Source organism: Siphateles boraxobius, unplaced genomic scaffold (genome assembly GCF_051911475.1).
Source record: "Siphateles boraxobius isolate OS27281-9 unplaced genomic scaffold, OSU_SipBor_1 76, whole genome shotgun sequence".
In the NCBI taxonomy this organism is placed as follows: domain Eukaryota; kingdom Metazoa; phylum Chordata; class Actinopteri; order Cypriniformes; family Leuciscidae; genus Siphateles; species Siphateles boraxobius.
The window spans coordinates 3769254-3786874 of record NW_027509204.1 but is presented as its reverse complement, the minus strand read 5'-3'; the positions used below and the strand labels follow the sequence as shown (position 1 = coordinate 3786874).

Below are 17621 nucleotides of genomic sequence, written 5' to 3'. Positions count from 1 at the left end.
AAACATTTCCTGTTTCCCCCCCAGAACTCTTAACAATGAATTATGTTTAAAATATAGATATTATTATATTAATACAGTTTATTTACCTAAATTGCTGGATTTAATCAATTATTTTAATGGTAAATAAACATGATTTCTGATCGCGTTTCATACTGAGAAATAACGTAGGACAATTTAAAAGGGCATGACAGAAGGCTGACATCACACAACGTACCAATGCATTATCCCTCATGAACAATTATAACGTCAAACGATGTTTGCATACGTGTACCATTACGACATCCTTCATGAATAAACATGACTTCTGATGTTTGTATACGTATATGCAATAAGAGACATACGTACCATCGCGTCACATATGCAAATATAGTCTCAAATACAGCAATTTCATTGGCTACTGTGCTTTTGACGCGTTAACGCGAACAAACAGTGCATGTTGGCGCGGTCAAATTTCACGCGTTTCGTTTAAAGACTATTGGCAAAGTCATATTAAAGAACCGATCGGAACGCCATAGCCATCAGGTATACGTTCCTACTGTGACGTCGCCGTGACGCCGCCGCCGGTCTGTCGTCTGCCGTCTCTATCCAGTGTTGCCAGATGTACGATAATTATCGTATTTGTACGATAATTTTGACCTCTGTACCTCTGAAAAAAATCTCATAATGTATGATAATTTCAGAGCTTCCAGTCGTCCGTCCAAACACACATCCTACCGCTTCTCTCTCTGACCCAGAATCATTTCCCAGGCTCATCTGCCTGCACGTATACACACACACACACACACACACACAGGCACCACACGGTGTCGCCCGGCCCGCACATCAACACTACACCTCCCCCCCCCCCCCCTCAACAAAACGGAACACATCCCCCCCACCCCCCCATCAACAAAACCAAACAATCCATCAGACATGTTGGGATAAATAGCTGTATTCTGCACGTATACGTCGTGTACGATCATTTTCTTCCAAATACGATAATTTTGAACTTCTGGTACGATAATTGGACATTTCCAATCTGGAAGCACTGGATTCCCATGCAAAAATAGACACGGACTGACGGCGACGGAAGGTTAGACTGCTCCTTCTCCTTCTTCAGGGTAGTCTTAGAAACGGCATTTTACACTCGTCATATATGATGCACTGTAGTCACCGAGGCTCGCCACTCCGTAACAATATGACTAGAGCACATTTCGCATCAGTTTGCCGCTCAATCAAGAGCTACTGTAGCCTACAGTTTGCTAGCTAGCAAAGTCATTGACAACCATCATTTAAGTAAGTACATGTTTCCTTTTTGTGTAACGCAATATTATGTTTACATTGTTTTTAGTTTATCTTTTTAACATATCTGAGTTAGTCATGTTTGTTCTTGCAGTATGCTGCTAGTCCAGTAGCTTGATTGGCTAGCAAGTGTTAGCTAACACATGCTGTTTTGCCTTTGTTACAGTACACACTGAGGTTAAGCAATGTTGCTAGTAACGTTACATGTAGAAATGTAATTAGCTACTTAAAGTACTTAGCTAAAGCTTTACATCTAGAAAGACTAAGTTTAACTTGTGTTTTTTTCTAACAAACATAATAATGTATATAGGTTGTGTAAATGATTTTGTTTGTCCGAACAAGTATGCTGCTAGTTCAGTTCACAATGTAGCTACAGTGGCTAGCAAGTGTTAGCTATCACATGCTGTGTTGCTACTGTACTTCTAGGATTTAAGGGGATTATGATGAGTTATATTTCTCTGAACTGCTGTACTTTTTATGTTTGAGGACAATGCTGTGTTCACTTGAAACACTGCACTGAATGAATACATTTTGTTTAACAATTTCACTGTTCCACGTTTGGCTGTTCAGTTTTTTCCCCACAGTATAGCTACTGTATGTTCCTAACGTTAACAATGTGGTTTTATTCACATTTTATTGCAGATACCTTGACCAGAGCATAACCAGTTATCTTCACCCAAGAGACCTACTGTTGGACAATTGTTTTGGCTTTAAAGGTAAACGTCTAGTTACTGGGCCAAAAGGAGAAGAATATTAAAAAAGGAGTTGAGAGGGACAAACAGGAAATTGAAGCTGCAAACAATGCTCTACTTGCTGTTATTCCCGACTTTGACCAAGTAAATCTTCCTGTTAGTGAACATCAACATGGAATGGCTACAACAACCCATGGACAAACTGTAATCCCTGAAGCACAGGAAATAACTGTAGATGAAACAACTGTGTCCTGTTGGAAAATAAGGACATAGTCGTTATAGAGAATGTAGTCGTTGATGAAATGGACAACTCTTTGGTCATCTACAAGAGGTTCCGGAACATGGTCGATTTCTTTACTTACCCTGTGGAATCTTCCAAACTAGGCATTTTTCATTTATCTGGCCTATCAGATACACTCCGCTTTACCCATATATCAAATGTGCAGAAGAAATATGATCTTCTTCCTTGCCCGGATGGAAAGGCTGGTTTTCCGTTGATCCACTTGTAAAAATGACACTTTTTTGAAGGGGTGGGAAATTTTAATGTTATTGATTTTGCCTGGAAATTAATCAAAATGTATACTTTATGCTAATCTTTCTTCTATTTTAGATGCTGTTTGCCATTGTTCAGTTTATCAACGAGGAGGATCTGCCATTTGCAGTGGTCTCAGCTAAGTGTGGCTCAGCAATGACATGTGCTATTGGCCCCCATTTAACCTCCGCACAAAAGACAAAGGAAACAAATTAGCCATCCGCTGTACGTCTCCACACAGCACCTGGGAGAAACATAATTTTAAGTTTATGAAGGGAGCAGGTAAATGGGTCTGACTTGTGCATTTGATTTTCCTGCATTTCATCTGTCATTTCTTTGTCTGTTTATGGTGGATAACGTCTCGGTTACGTATGTAACCCTCGTTCCCTGAGTAGGGAATGGAGACGTTACGTCGGATGACGGAGAATGGGGATTTCGCTTAGAACACCTATCGACTTCGAGTATTACAAAACGAGCCAATGGCGATGAAATGTCATGGGTCTGCGGAATTTGCATAGCGTATCTCCGCCCCACCGTGTGGGTATAAAAGGAGGACGCCGGCAACATGCAGATATGTCTTCGCTGAAGAGCCGAGACTGAACTCAGGCGTTCTACCCAGCTGTATAGCGGAAGTGGCAGGGAGACGTAACGTCTCCGTTCCCTACTCAGGGAATGAGGGTTACATACGTAACCGAGACGTTCCCTTTCGTAGTCACTCCGAGTTACGTCGGATGACGGAGAATGGGGGTCCCCGTGTAATCACGCCACCTTCACAGCTGTCTTCCAGTGCCCTGCGAAAGTCTGATCCCCCTGTCGTGATACTGGCACGGACGAAGGAGTCCTACTTAACACAGGAATACCAAGGTACACTGGGAAGCATATCTCAGAGGAAATATGCCGCAGCATGCCTACCCGTAGGGAGGACTTAAGAACACACATATGGCCGGAGGGCTTCATTTGGAGGAACGCTGGAGTGACCAGCCCGAAGGGTGGCAACTTTCAACTCCAGGAGTGGCAAGGTGGCTTGCCGAGGGAAAGACACATGCTCAAGGAGGCTTACAGTGGAAATACACATGTGGGGGTTACTCAGGGGAGGAACCATGCACACGGAGGCACCTAGCAGACGCACAAGCAATAGACACTGGCGCCAGCGTCAACAGTGCTGGAGGAACTCAGGGCTTCAGAGAGGAAGGCTCACCTGAGTAATATCGCACGTATCCAGTCCGTGGAGTGGAATGGCGAGCAAGCGAAGCCACCTGAGCGGGTCCAGTACTAGCTGACTGAAGCGAGTACAGAAGAGGACACAGGCTCCACTCGGAGATTATAAAATCTGGCGAATGTGTTGGGTGTCGCCCAGCCTGCAGCTCTACAGATGTCTGCCAGCGAGGCGCCATGCGCTAGAGCCCAAGAGGAAGCCACACTCCGGGTGGAGTGGGCTGTCACACCAAGGGGGCACGGTCGGCCTTGCTGTTGGTAAGCCAAAGCAATGGCGTCCACTATCCAGTAGGACAACCTCTGCTTTGAGAGAGCCTTTCCCTTCAGTCTCCCATCATAACAGACAATGCTGATGATACTCAGCTCTATATTTCTTCCAAACCTAACGAAACTCACCAATTCACAAAATTATCGGAATGCATAGTTGATATCAAAAATTGGATGACTAGTAATTTCCTACTACCAAATTCTGAAAAAACAGAGATTCTAATTATTGGAAAAAAAACTTCCACACGTAATAACACGTAATGTCAGTCCCGCCCTCCTGCATGTCCATGAGTATCTGGGTCAGGTAGACCAGCAGAACGGTCATGGGATGCAGTAAGGCAGCTGCCTGTCCTGTGGCACTATAGGATTTCGCCACAGATTAGTGTAGACGAAAAGAACTACAGGGTTTGGACGGGTGCCTAGGATTGCGCCGAGAAGCACTCTGAGGATATAGTAGCATGGCAACAGAGTGTTCAACCCGGGGAACCCCAGTGTTCCCATGGGCAGCGGCCCCTGAGGGGAGGAAAGGCGGATGAGACCAACGAGAGGACCCGTGATCTCATCATGCACGTCCGGGAGGAAAGATATTGGGGTTTGCCGTGGACGGCGGCCTCACCCAAAAACCAAACGTCCCAGGAAAGCATGGCCTTCATCTCCGGATAAGACTCAGGCACAGCCGTATTCACACCAGAAGGTGGCAGCTGTGACGAGTCATCATTTCCAAAAGAATCAAGCCCACCTAGTGATGCTGCTACAGACACAGCATCATCCTCTGTAGCTTCAAATGAAAACACACGGGCCACCCGAGGGTAGACTCATGGAATCATCAGTTCGCTAGCGGGCACCGTCATCAAAGAGGGGGGGCTGGGGCGTGGACACAGAGTCGGCGCCTTGTTCCAGACCAACACCCTGAGGTCACCCTGGCCACCAGCCGAAGATCGGGTGGTGGATGAGGGGACTCTCACTCTTGCGAGTTCACCGAGTCTCGACCTATATATGACGCGATGATCACGTTCCCAGAGAGAACATGAGTCATCCACGAGCGCTGTTCAATCATGATCAAAGCCCAAACACACTAGCAGCGCTCCTGCCCATCAGAGTCCGATACCAGTCCGCTGCAATCAGAAATGCACGGGCGAGCCGTCTTTAAAAAGACGTGCCGCGTGCGAGCTCTTTTATGAGAGGAGAAAAAACTCTGCGATGTTGAAGCGCACAGGGAGACACACACACACTGGCAGATCACTGCACAGATCAGCAGGCACTGTGAGCTTGCTGCAGAGCGCCATCACACCAACACCGGAGAGAGAAGCTCGTCTCGTAGAGCGAAGTCAGAGATGGCTGTGGAGTGAAGAAATACTCTTGGCTCCGAAGCGAAAACATATTTGCATGTTGCCGGCGTCCTCCTTTTATACTCACGCGGTGGGGCGGAGATACGCTATGCAAATTCCACAGACCCATGGCATTTCATCGCCATTGGCTCGTTTTGTAATACTCGAAGTCGATAGGTGATCTAAGCGAAACCCCTGTAGGGTATGGACCAATCAGACACATACTATTTATTCATTATATACAAAGGTTTATGAAACTCCTCACACAGCCCAAATGAACAAACACAAGTGAAAGAAACAGTGTCATGTTACAGGGCATGATAAGGAGATTTTACGACCTCCGAGGAATGTGGCCACATACTCAAGAGAGAGACTATGAAACAGAAACCCTCTTTAAAACAGACTTTGCTGCGTTAATCATAGACTAACTGATCTATAAATGAACATGCATAAAACTGTGAAAGAAACAGTGTAAATGGTTTACTGTCTCGTGTACTATTAGGTATATATTATGGTATGTATCCTGGTATACAACCAACTAACGATCAATGTAACCTCACCTGTATAATGCCTCCTACCTAAATAATCCTCATTTAATGACTCACACTTTGATGTACATCACCTTCTTCTAGAATGCAGTGTGGATGTGTTATAGCTATTTTAGCATTAATGAAGGTAAAATCTTCCTAGGGACAAAGATCCATAAATCAACTAAGAGCCACTTTCCCTCTCAGACATGTCCCCTTTCTGATTGGTCGAGTTCAACCCTTAGGGGAGGATCTTCTCCAGGCCTTATTAGAGACAGTCCACATGTGACCTCCCTCTCTTAGTTCTTTCATCCAGCCGGAACACTGTTCTGGTGTTACTGGGGAACCCCCTTCCCCCTCCATGGGGGCCCCAGGGCCCAGCAGGCCTCAATCCAACCAGATATGGGCTCAGGCAGGAGAGAGGTGACTCTCTCACAAAGAACCAAGGACAATCTCAAGAGTTTTGGAACAAAGACTCCAACCAACAACGACTCCAATCACCTATCCTTCTGACTTCCTCACTTCTCCTGGGTGCTCGGCGTGGCCTGAACAGAGTCCCAGGCCTTGCCCAAACCAGCCATGCGGTCCTGGAGAAAGAGAACGCTCAACCAACTTCCACTTGACACTGCCGGAACCATCAACAACTTCAATTTTCAACAACTTCAAGAATTGTTCCCATTACAAATGCAAGTATTCAATTCAATGAAATGTGAAAATGAAATTCTGATGGTTCTTCTCATAGACCCTCTTCCGGTTTCCAATTTCATCCTATCACTAACCTATTTATGTATTCATGTGTGTATGTTGTTTAGTTTATTTATATTCATATAAATATCTATATTTAGTTAATAAAACTTGTACATAATATGTATTTGGTTCTGTTTTGTTTGCAATACAAGTCACTTTACGATCACGGTTTTTGCTACTGGCTCAAAGTACTGTACAGGCGAAGAAATAATTATTCTTCGGTGGCCATGGAAGATACCCTTTTCTTAGAATAAATTAATAATCAAAAGAGTTCGTTGGAAGAACTGATTAATTGATTGTAATATTAATTCAGCCACATCAAGTTAATCCAATTAACTGACCCAAATATTTATAATTAATAATAACAAGATATTATTGATTATTAATATTTCCAAAAAGCTGAGTTCCTTACATAATGGTGGAGAATTTTAAGGCATCGTATTAAACATTGTATGCAAGCAGACAGTAATCAATCATATGTTGTCCCATAAGTTTTATTAACATCTCATACATGCACGTACAAGTTTCTGAGTAAATCAGCAAAACTATAGCTTGAATATGCCTTCCTACGAATGGCAGAAAGTTCACAAATGCTATAATGCATATTTAAATCGTACGATAAGAAACTCCTGATATTAGCGAAGAAAGCCTAATTTCAGATATAAATCGAGCATAAGCCTTCTCTGACGAAGAAATCTCAGATTAGCCGCGCGCATAAATGGTACCAGAACTAATTAACCTGATATGGACGAAGAAATCTCCATTTTCAGCATTTTTGAATGTGATCTGAGTGATGTTCCTCAATCACCGATTAAGGCCTTATTATGCGTTACGTCATTGTATTCATATTAAACCGCTGAAGCGCTCATATGAAACAATCTCATCGAATTAGTGGTATAAATTCTAGCTTAGCTAACTAGTAATTTGCCATTGTCTGTGAAAGAACGGTGCTGTTTTGATTTGTTAAAAAGAGTCACTCACACGCAACGTCGTGTCTAAGCGAGAGACTCAGTGCAAACTGTCAGCACAGTTCGATCGCTGCTCCGAACGATCTGTGTTGTTGGTTGGCATTGCGTCCGGAACGCGAGCAGGCGTTCCTATCTAGTTTTTCTGACAACAGCACCAATCTCACAGACCCTCGTGTAAACAAGCGACGGTTGTAGCCAATAGCTCCCTCAATCCTAACTTACACGCATGACTTACAAGTAAAACCCTCTACCTCGAGTGATAGTTTTAGCACCGCCTAAAAACTTAGACACGTTAGAGCGTAAAGTGTAACCTTAAACCAAAGACTATAGATTTTGCGTGATTTGAACTGAGTGATTTGAACACGAGTAATGAGAGTCAAAGCTCTTCGAGGCTTTGAATCAAAGGAGTCAACTGAGTCACAAATGACTCTTTGTTTGAAGCGCCCTCGCTGGCGACCCCTGCTGGTCAAAACAGTGGAAGTGTAGCGGAAACTCAAATCAACGGAACACCTTTTACAAACCAATCGCAAAGGTTTTATCAAAAGGTGTAATCAGGTAATGGCAATCCGCGAGCTACCTAATATCGTTTAATATGAGGTGTCTTTCAAGGCATAATATCTTAGTAAGCCGTAGGGCTCGTTTTATGAAAGCTTGACTTGAAAGTCAATCAGACCCTTTATCAAATGCGTCATTAAATGTGTACGAATCTATAAAGTGATACAAGATCACATAGAGACCAGATACACAATGGTTCACGAACCGTTGAAATTTAAAACAATTTCGAAACAGCTATGACGCGTAACGAAGCCCAGTTTAATAAAATCACGTGACCTTAGCAGTGATACACTCCGAATGATTTGAGACGAATGATTCACCCTGGTGTCAGAGCTTCACGAAGCACGTCTCATAAGAGGGTTAAACCACCCTCTTCTCTCTCTCTTTCTCTCTCTCGACCCCTTCCTCTTGGTTTCACTTTCAGATTGAAACCCAGATACTTTGGCTTTTTATTTGTGTTTCTTTTATTTTTACTTAAATCTACCCCTATTTTATTTTGTGTATTTACACCTGTTGAGCCTGAATAGTCCTATTCAGTTAAATTGAATTTAATTAAATTGGGAATTTAATTAAATCAATTTGCTTAGTCAAGTTCCCCTCTAGTTACCAGAGCTATGAGAACACACAATGTTTACATACATTTTTTTTATTTTTTTTTATTTTTTTTCAATTTAGTTATTTACGTTTGTTTCAGCCTGAATTCTTATATTCAGCTAAAGAAAAAAAGAAGGGCTTAACTAAATTTGAAATTTAATTAAATTACTTGATACGCTTCCCTTTCCTTTTAGTTTTCTTAGAGCTATAAGGACGTTCTAACTTTACCTTTACCTTATTTTAGATCACTAGTCACTATCCTCATCTTCTCTCTCTCTATAGGATTACAATATCTAGCGACTGCTGTTTCCATAGCAAGTTACACAGGTCATTAATATCCTACTTCCTGTCTGTGTTTTACCCATCCTCACTCCTTAGCACCAAGCTAAGTACATGAAGTACGGCTAAACACAAACGCACAGTAGGCCCCAGACAGAACTGGAAACACTTCCCATTGTTTCTTCTTCTTCTTTTGGACCTTGAGATGTCTGATGTGTCCCTGGTAGCTTAGTCTAACAGCAGCATAACCCATAAGTGACTCCTGTTTACCTATGTCTCCTAGCTAAACCTAAATAGGTAAAACACTCCTTTCTTCCTCTTCTTTTCTGGTTTCATCCCATTGTTTTATTTTGGTTTTGCTCTATCTGTTACTCTCGTAGCACAACATGTGAGAAGAACCATCAGCATTTTTGAGTAATAGGTTATGACATGTAAGAGCCCAGTCATCAGTCGATGCTGCTTAAAGCACGTCAACTAAGATACTCAAAACTTTTTTTTGTTGTTGTGTGTGCTCACCAACACTAAATTTTAGCTGCTCCACATAGCCATTCTCCCACACAGATAGCTCACCACCTCTGTAGAAACTTGCATTTGCCTTTGCCATTTCTCTCTCGTGTTCCCACAAGTGTTCCAGTAGGCCTCAGACACCCAGCCCTGCCACCAGGACCACCTGAAGACCCGGCAGAGCAGTGTCATGGACATCCTTCAGCCTGAAGCAGGCAACGACCTGCCACGGCAGAGGAAGGAACAGTTAGGCAACAATGAAAGCAGACGTCTGACACCCAGCCTGAGCCACCAAGAGCTGACCAGCATTATCTTCTCCTTGGCCATGCTCCCGCAGGCCTCAAACAGGAGGTAAATGAACTAACGCTGCCAGCCACAGGACTCCACAGAGAACGAACCCTGCTCAACAGGAGAAGGCACAGGACAGATGGAAGGACCCTGACAGAGCAGAGCAACTGAAAGAGATCATCAGTTTTCAGGCGGACGACAGCTCTGAGCACCTGCAAACCGACGGGTAAAGAACTGTTTCACTCAAAGAACTTAAAGAAATGGTTGAACTCAAAGAGAGCTAAAGCCATCAATGTGCAGCGGAAGTCCGAACACTGACTTAGCGATGCTGTAACATTATTGACGCACTCCATGTGGTCCAAAGAGAGCTGCAACAGTCCAACCCACTGCAAATGGACCACACAAGAAACATGGACCCTGCTGACCTTCACATTAGCAGCGTAAGCTTCCCCAGCCCTGCACAAAGGGGGGGAGGAGCCAAAGCCCTCGGCTTAACACTTCACCAGACAGTGTCCTGAGAGCCCCTGCAGCTGCAGGAGGAAAAGGTAACTCAGACAATCCCTGAAATGGCACATGAAGTGACACTCAACAATCTCAAGTGAAAGGTCAGAGACATCCCTGCCAATCCACGAGACATTGATTTTCACCTGCAGTCTGCACCTGCAGCCGGTGTGGCACACCGAGACAGACTCCATCTGATCTAGACACATCCAGCCCAGCTGGGCCCTGCCCAAACACCAAGCAGGACAGACCTAGAAGGGCCTGTGCTACCACCACCGACTCCGAACGAGTTTTCTGTGGAACTTACAACGAACCTGTGACGGAGGAGGACACCAGCTTCAAGAAACTTTTCCTCCAAAACCAGTTAGTCACCATATTTTCACCTGCCCCCACGCAATGCCCACTCAACGATGCGTGACCTGATGCAGAAGGCCTCTAACACAGAAGGCCTCCCCAGAAAAGGTTCCTAAGACCCCATTGATTCTGAACTGCAAAGCCAGAAGGCACACAGCATGAAAACAATGCAAGACTCTGCTAAAAAGTCCCTGGTCAACATAGGACATAAAACTTTTAAAGTAGATGAAAATGTGTGCTCAAAGAGCAGCAAGACTCTGCATTAGTAAAAGTAGAATTTTACTGATATAAAGAAAATCTTGAATGGACGTGTAAGCCTCACCTGCCAACAGACTATGCACGACTCTTTTGAAACAAACATTTGCTACATGCTGGTTGAATTGGCACTGCTACACATTAGTTTCCATGACAATGAAGGGTTACAGGAAACACTAGCTCCAAATAGGGCATACCTTGACGCCATAGTGTAGGAAAACCACCTGAGTTTTAAACTACTGTTAACCTACAGGCGTGCATTTGACCATTGCGGTCCAACTGGAACACATGCGATACGCATTTTGATCACTGGTTGCTGGCTTGTCTAAATGCAGATAAAACGATAGCGGGAATTGACATCTCTACTGTAAGTGAAAGAGTCTTAGATTTCCAACTGGTATCAGTAAGTTCAGCATTAAAGCGTAAGTCTGTTTGACAAAGGAATCTCATCTCAGCAGCTTGTAAACTGTACCGATATCTATCCTGCTTTGGTTAAAGAAATCCAAATTGCAGTATTGCTAAACCTGTTTCTGACAAAGAAAGCTCAGGACAGTGTTATATATACGTAGACCTGGGTGATGCTCCCCTTTCTACAATGTAAAGGCCTTACAAATTATTGTTAGATTGATGTAATTCACCTAAATTTTTAGCTGCATCCACAAGCAGAGAGCTACCTAGTGATCAAAACTGTTCACTCGCTGAAAAGTCAGCATTTATGCATGAGAGGGACGTAACTATATAGGCTTAGACAAGCTTTGACTTACAGCAAATCTATTTCCTTACTCTGTAAACAAATAGAATAAGTTGTGTAAAGTAAAGAGAAGAGTTCCATGAGTAAAATTAGCAAATGCCAAAACACATTAGCATTTTACTGAATGTAACATCAAGTTCTTGAAAGACTTAAAGTATAGGCGCCCCCTTTTAAACCGTTTAAACATTCATAACTCAGTAAAATGTGTAGACATTCTTCAGGTACTGTTGAATTGTTCTGACATGCACTGGTTCCCATGACAACGGCTTGTCACAGGAAGTGCTAACTCGTGACGTCATTTTGTAAACAAACCAGCCTAGGTGGCTAAGCTAACTTAACCTAGCGTCCATCCAGCTTAGGCTAAGCTAAGCTAACCTAGCATCAATCCAGCTTAGGCTAAACTACATAATAACTTCTACAGTTAGCGGTGAGCATCATTTACTTGAAGCCTTAATTACAGCTTTTATGTATACAGCGCAAAGTATTCTAAAATACTTTCTTTAACCCCATTTAGGGTTTCTAATTTTTCTCTTTCCTTACTTTCAATTCTTCTCAGCTGAATTTCACCTTCACTAGTTTAGGCATAGTCCTTGCTGAGCGCTGTAGGCTAAATTTGCAGATGCCCTGTGAATTAAACCCAAGTTTAATTACATGTAAGCTGTGTAGCTAGAGAAGAATTCTTATAGTTATGAGAATTTTCATCAGCATGTTGACTAAACCTTTGGAGGGACACACACGGTGTGGTCTTAAACACGCAACAGCTGTGACCCACTATGGAGTGTTGGTCCAGGCAAATCTAAAGGTTAGTCACTAGTGCTATTGATTACTCTCAATTTCAGATCATTCCGGCTGTTTTGATCACTTACTTAAGTCCTTTTTATTTTTATTTTACTTCGATAATAATAGCAGTCAGCTATTCACTTGTCTATACTGTCATGTATATGATTTATTTCCATTTCTTCTCTTGTTCAAATGTGGTTCCATTTCCCATAGGGCCCAGAAAGGAACCAGAGACACCTTTATTTGTGATTTTGTTTATTTTCAACAAGTGCACTAATTTTTATGACCCTGCAACACAAGTAACTTCAACGATTACTAGGGCATAACTATAGTCCTGAGGATTGATAATAAGCATAATTTGAAGAGGAAAGCTGTCCTTTTTCCTCCTATTCTTCACTTCGTCAAGCCGTAGTGAACCACCAGTTAAGTCCAGAGCAATATTTTAGTCATAAGAACCATCTTAAGTCATTTATTTCATCTCGGCTATGCCCTTTCCAGGAAATACTCTCGGAACCACACAAGTTTTAGCCTCCTAACATTCACAGCTAAGATGATAAGGATACAATACACACTTCACTAGCTAGCTACACATGAAATACCTAGCTTTATGCTACATATCTAGCGAACCCATTAAACCGTGGCTCTGAACTTTCTAGGGTCATGCATTAGTCTCTCACCACAGGTGTGCCAAAATGTTGCAGATCCTCTGCTTAACCTGACCTTAACCGGTTAGGAGAACGAAAAGACTGACAAGCCATCGCGAGGAACACTGTTCCACCCATGGCTGCTGACATCCGACCCATGACCCAAGCCAGAGTTACAGCCACACCGGGGTGATCAAGATTCTCATCTCCTTACCCCACCTTATGGGTATAAAACAGAAGGTAAACAACCTCACATTATAGATCACAGCGTCCCACAAGGAGCGGACCTGTGCCCAAAGCCTTACAGACCAGCTAGACACTGAGGTTCGAACCAGATTCAATGCAGCTGGACTGAGCATGCCCAGGACCAGCACAGAACTGTCACCATGGCAACAACCCAGGTACCAGCCAAGCCCCTTGGAGAAGCCATGGAGGACAGAACCCTCAACCTGCAAACACCACAGGAAGACCACGGCTGTCAACGACAGCATCCTCTTCCATACCCTTCACACAGGTGTCAATCTGAGGCTCCGCAAGGACAGCTGGACGCACCTGCCTCAGAGTTACTGGAGCCGCTGACACACGCAAAATAGCTCCCTGCACAGGACTCACCCGAGGAGTCCTGTAAGGTACAAGCTTCCGACTCCTTGCCCACCCCAGCTTAGGCAAGCTTGCGTCGGCACCACCATAAGGACAGAACAACACTTCAATCCTTCAGACCTCTCGTGACTGAGAGGCTAACAACCACCTTCTGACCTCCGGCCACCAGCACCATGTCAGCTTGAAAACCTCTCTATGCTACATAGGGGCCTAACCACTTCCTGCAACCACAAGGAAACACCTGCCCCAAAACTAATGAACTTCAGAATGTCCCAACACCTGCTGCCTCAACACCTGCTGCAGAGACCTGGACTTGGCTACTGTCCACATCACCAGCCGTGGAACGACCACCGCTCCAGAAGACACGAGCAACCAGAGGCCACCATGGCCTTCCAGCCTTCTATGACAAGTGTGTGTCCGATCTCTCTGCACTTCCAACTTCGCTCGTGGTTGTCCTTGAGGGGGGACAACAACGATCGAGAGGGGGGATCTGTAGGGTATGGACCAATCAGACACATACTATTTATTCATTATATACAAAGGTTTATGAAACTCCTCACACAGCCCAAATGAACAAACACAAGTGAAAGAAACAGTGTCATGTTACAGGGCATGATAAGGAGATTTTACGACCTCCGAGGAATGTGGCCACATACTCAAGAGAGAGACTATGAAACAGAAACCCTCTTTAAAACAGACTTTGCTGCGTTAATCATAGACTAACTGATCTATAAATGAACATGCATAAAACTGTGAAAGAAACAGTGTAAATGGTTTACTGTCTCGTGTACTATTAGGTATATATTATGGTATGTATCCTGGTATACAACCAACTAACGATCAATGTAACCTCACCTGTATAATGCCTCCTACCTAAATAATCCTCATTTAATGACTCACACTTTGATGTACATCACCTTCTTCTAGAATGCAGTGTGGATGTGTTATAGCTATTTTAGCATTAATGAAGGTAAAATCTTCCTAGGGACAAAGATCCATAAATCAACTAAGAGCCACTTTCCCTCTCAGACATGTCCCCTTTCTGATTGGTCGAGTTCAACCCTTAGGGGAGGATCTTCTCCAGGCCTTATTAGAGACAGTCCACATGTGACCTCCCTCTCTTAGTTCTTTCATCCAGCCGGAACACTGTTCTGGTGTTACTGGGGAACCCCCTTCCCCCTCCATGGGGGCCCCAGGGCCCAGCAGGCCTCAAACCAACCAGATATGGGCTCAGGCAGGAGAGAGGTGACTCTCTCACAAAGAACCAAGGACAATCTCAAGAGTTTTGGAACAAAGACTCCAACCAACAACGACTCCAATCAGAATCAGAATCAGAATCAGAAAGAGCTTTATTGCCAAGTGTGCTTGCACACACAAGGAATTTGTTTTGGTACTGAGGCTTCCAGTGGACATATACAAATACAACATTAAACATAATACTACAAATTATAAGAATAAAAAATAAAAATATAAATATATGAGAATAAAACTATCACAGTTGGGTTTAGTCAGAATAGACATTTTCAGATTTACAGATTATGAACCTATTTACAGTGTTTTGAATATTACAAATAGATAAATCTACATATAATCACCTATCCTTCTGACTTCCTCACTTCTCCTGGGTGCTCGGCGTGGCCTCAACAGAGTCCCAGGCCTTGCCCAAACCAGCCATGCGGTCCTGGAGAAAGAGAACGCTCAACCAACTTCCACTTGACACTGCCGGAACCATCAACAACTTCAATTTTCAACAACTTCAAGAATTGTTCCCATTACAAATGCAAGTATTCAATTCAATGAAATGTGAAAATGAAATTCTGATGGTTCTTCTCATAGACCCTCTTCCGGTTTCCAATTTCATCCTATCACTAACCTATTTATGTATTCATGTGTGTATGTTGTTTAGTTTATTTATATTCATATAAATATCTATATTTAGTTAATAAAACTTGTACATAATATGTATTTGGTTCTGTTTTGTTTGCAATACAAGTCACTTTACGATCACGGTTTTTGCTACTGGCTCAAAGTACTGTACAGGCGAAGAAATAATTATTCTTCGGTGGCCATGGAAGATACCCTTTTCTTAGAATAAATTAATAATCAAAAGAGTTCGTTGGAAGAACTGATTAATTGATTGTAATATTAATTCAGCCACATCAAGTTAATCCAATTAACTGACCCAAATATTTATAATTAATAATAACAAGATATAGAAAGATTATTAATATTTCCAAAAAGCTGAGTTCCTTACACCCCCATTCTCCGTCATCCGACGTAACTCGGAGTGTCTACGAAAGGGAACTGACTCTTTCATTCATTATTCCCTGCTCTAGAATCTTGGCAAGAGGCGATGAGATATTTGGTGCGCTTCCAAACAGGTTCCAGCGTTGAAACGACGGATGATGACAAGAAGGGAAAGCAAAAGAGAATCTCAACTTCCAAGTACAGACCCCAGGCCCCTTCTGATGAAGAGGAGTCTAGTCTTTCAGTGCTTTCCGATGCTCCAGAAGTTCCATTTATTCCAGAAAACCAGTAAAATGTTGAGCCATATGTAGATTTCAGAGCTGGTATGTAAAATGTATTGCTGTGATTTTTGATTTGTGATCCTACCACTAAACTATACACTTTTTCTGTTAGGAAATTTCTGTTTCCTCTTTCTCAGAACCAGGTTTCTCCCCAGTAATCCAGACTCCACTTCACATAGCCAAGAGTTTGGGTACAAGTAAGTTACGTAACTTGTGACGTTTTTGTCTTGGGAACTATTGTTTTTGTTTAAGATGAGGAATCCTTTAATCATCATCTGATTTTCATTAGGAAACTTGACGGGTTTCTCGCCGCAGCAGTTTCTGGATGAAAGGTGTCGAGGTGTGTTGTACATTCCATTAGCTTTGCAAAGTTAAATTATAGTTTCATCACTGAATATGCAATACCCTGCAGTAAAATTAAAGCTGTTATGTTTGCTCCACCAGCTCATCAAGTATTAAGCTTTACACCCCCAGCAGCAAATTTACCCTGGCAGCACATGGGTGAAAACGCTGGAGGTATGTAATACCTCCAGTTTTTGTGCTAAACTAAGTGTTACATTTAAGTCCAATTCATTACATGTATCCAATAACTTCAAACATATTTTTAAAAGACAATGATTATCAATAGGAGAAAGTCATTGCTCAGTTATTGGCCCTTGGACTCCCCTGGCATCTCGTGTACAGCATGAAGTTTTCAGCTGTGAAGGTATAATCTAGGCCTATGTCTTAGTGTCCAGTGTTTTAAACAGTATTGAAAATAGTGTCTTTAGTTGTTGTATTTTTTTATAATGTTTTTAAATGAAGATTTCCAGAGACTCCAGAATGAAAAAGAAGCCGTGATTGATGAGAACCGAGCCCTGAGGGATGAGAACCGAGCCCTGAGGGAAAGCAATGCACCAACAGGTGAGAACATGCACTGATACACTTGACCTCTTGAACATACACTTTTTTGTGTGTGATGTGGGTCCAAAATTACCACATGCCTGTCATTTTGTAGCTTCGGGTGACAGCGGCTCACTTCAAGAGCAGGTGAAGCAAGTTATGACAATGTTGAAGACGTTTGCTCGCACTGGGCAATCAGGTACAACTTGCAAACAACACCTGTGGTTGTTGGTTTAATTCCCACTGGGGCCACCTGTAAATGTAGTAAACCTAGATATAAATGTCATAGTTTAGTAGTTGAGGGACCAGGACTGACTACTTTATTCTTTTATTCTGGGAACCCCTCTAGGTGCAGATCAGACCCTAATGCTGCGACGTCTTGGAGAGTTTGGTGATGTAGTGCGTAGCATGGACAACAAAATGGACACTATGCTGCAACATTTCAGTGCCAATGTGTCTGTTGGAGAGTTATCCCTGCCAAGGGATCTGTTACTCCCCCTAGACACCCAGGAAGATTTGGCATTGCTTGACAACAGTTTGAGGCAGGAT

The 17621-nt window shown here is 43.0% G+C and overlaps 1 long non-coding RNA gene across 1 annotated transcript; it reads left to right on the top strand.

The window, feature by feature from the left end:
• The first annotated feature begins 16607 nt into the window (after positions 1 to 16607).
• On the top strand, positions 16608 to 17098 carry LOC143724582 (uncharacterized). The gene is made up of 3 exons (XR_013197416.1): positions 16608 to 16706; positions 16819 to 16896; positions 16995 to 17098. It is a non-coding gene; the product is annotated as an uncharacterized LOC143724582 (long non-coding RNA).
• The last annotated feature ends 523 nt before the right edge of the window (positions 17099 to 17621 follow it).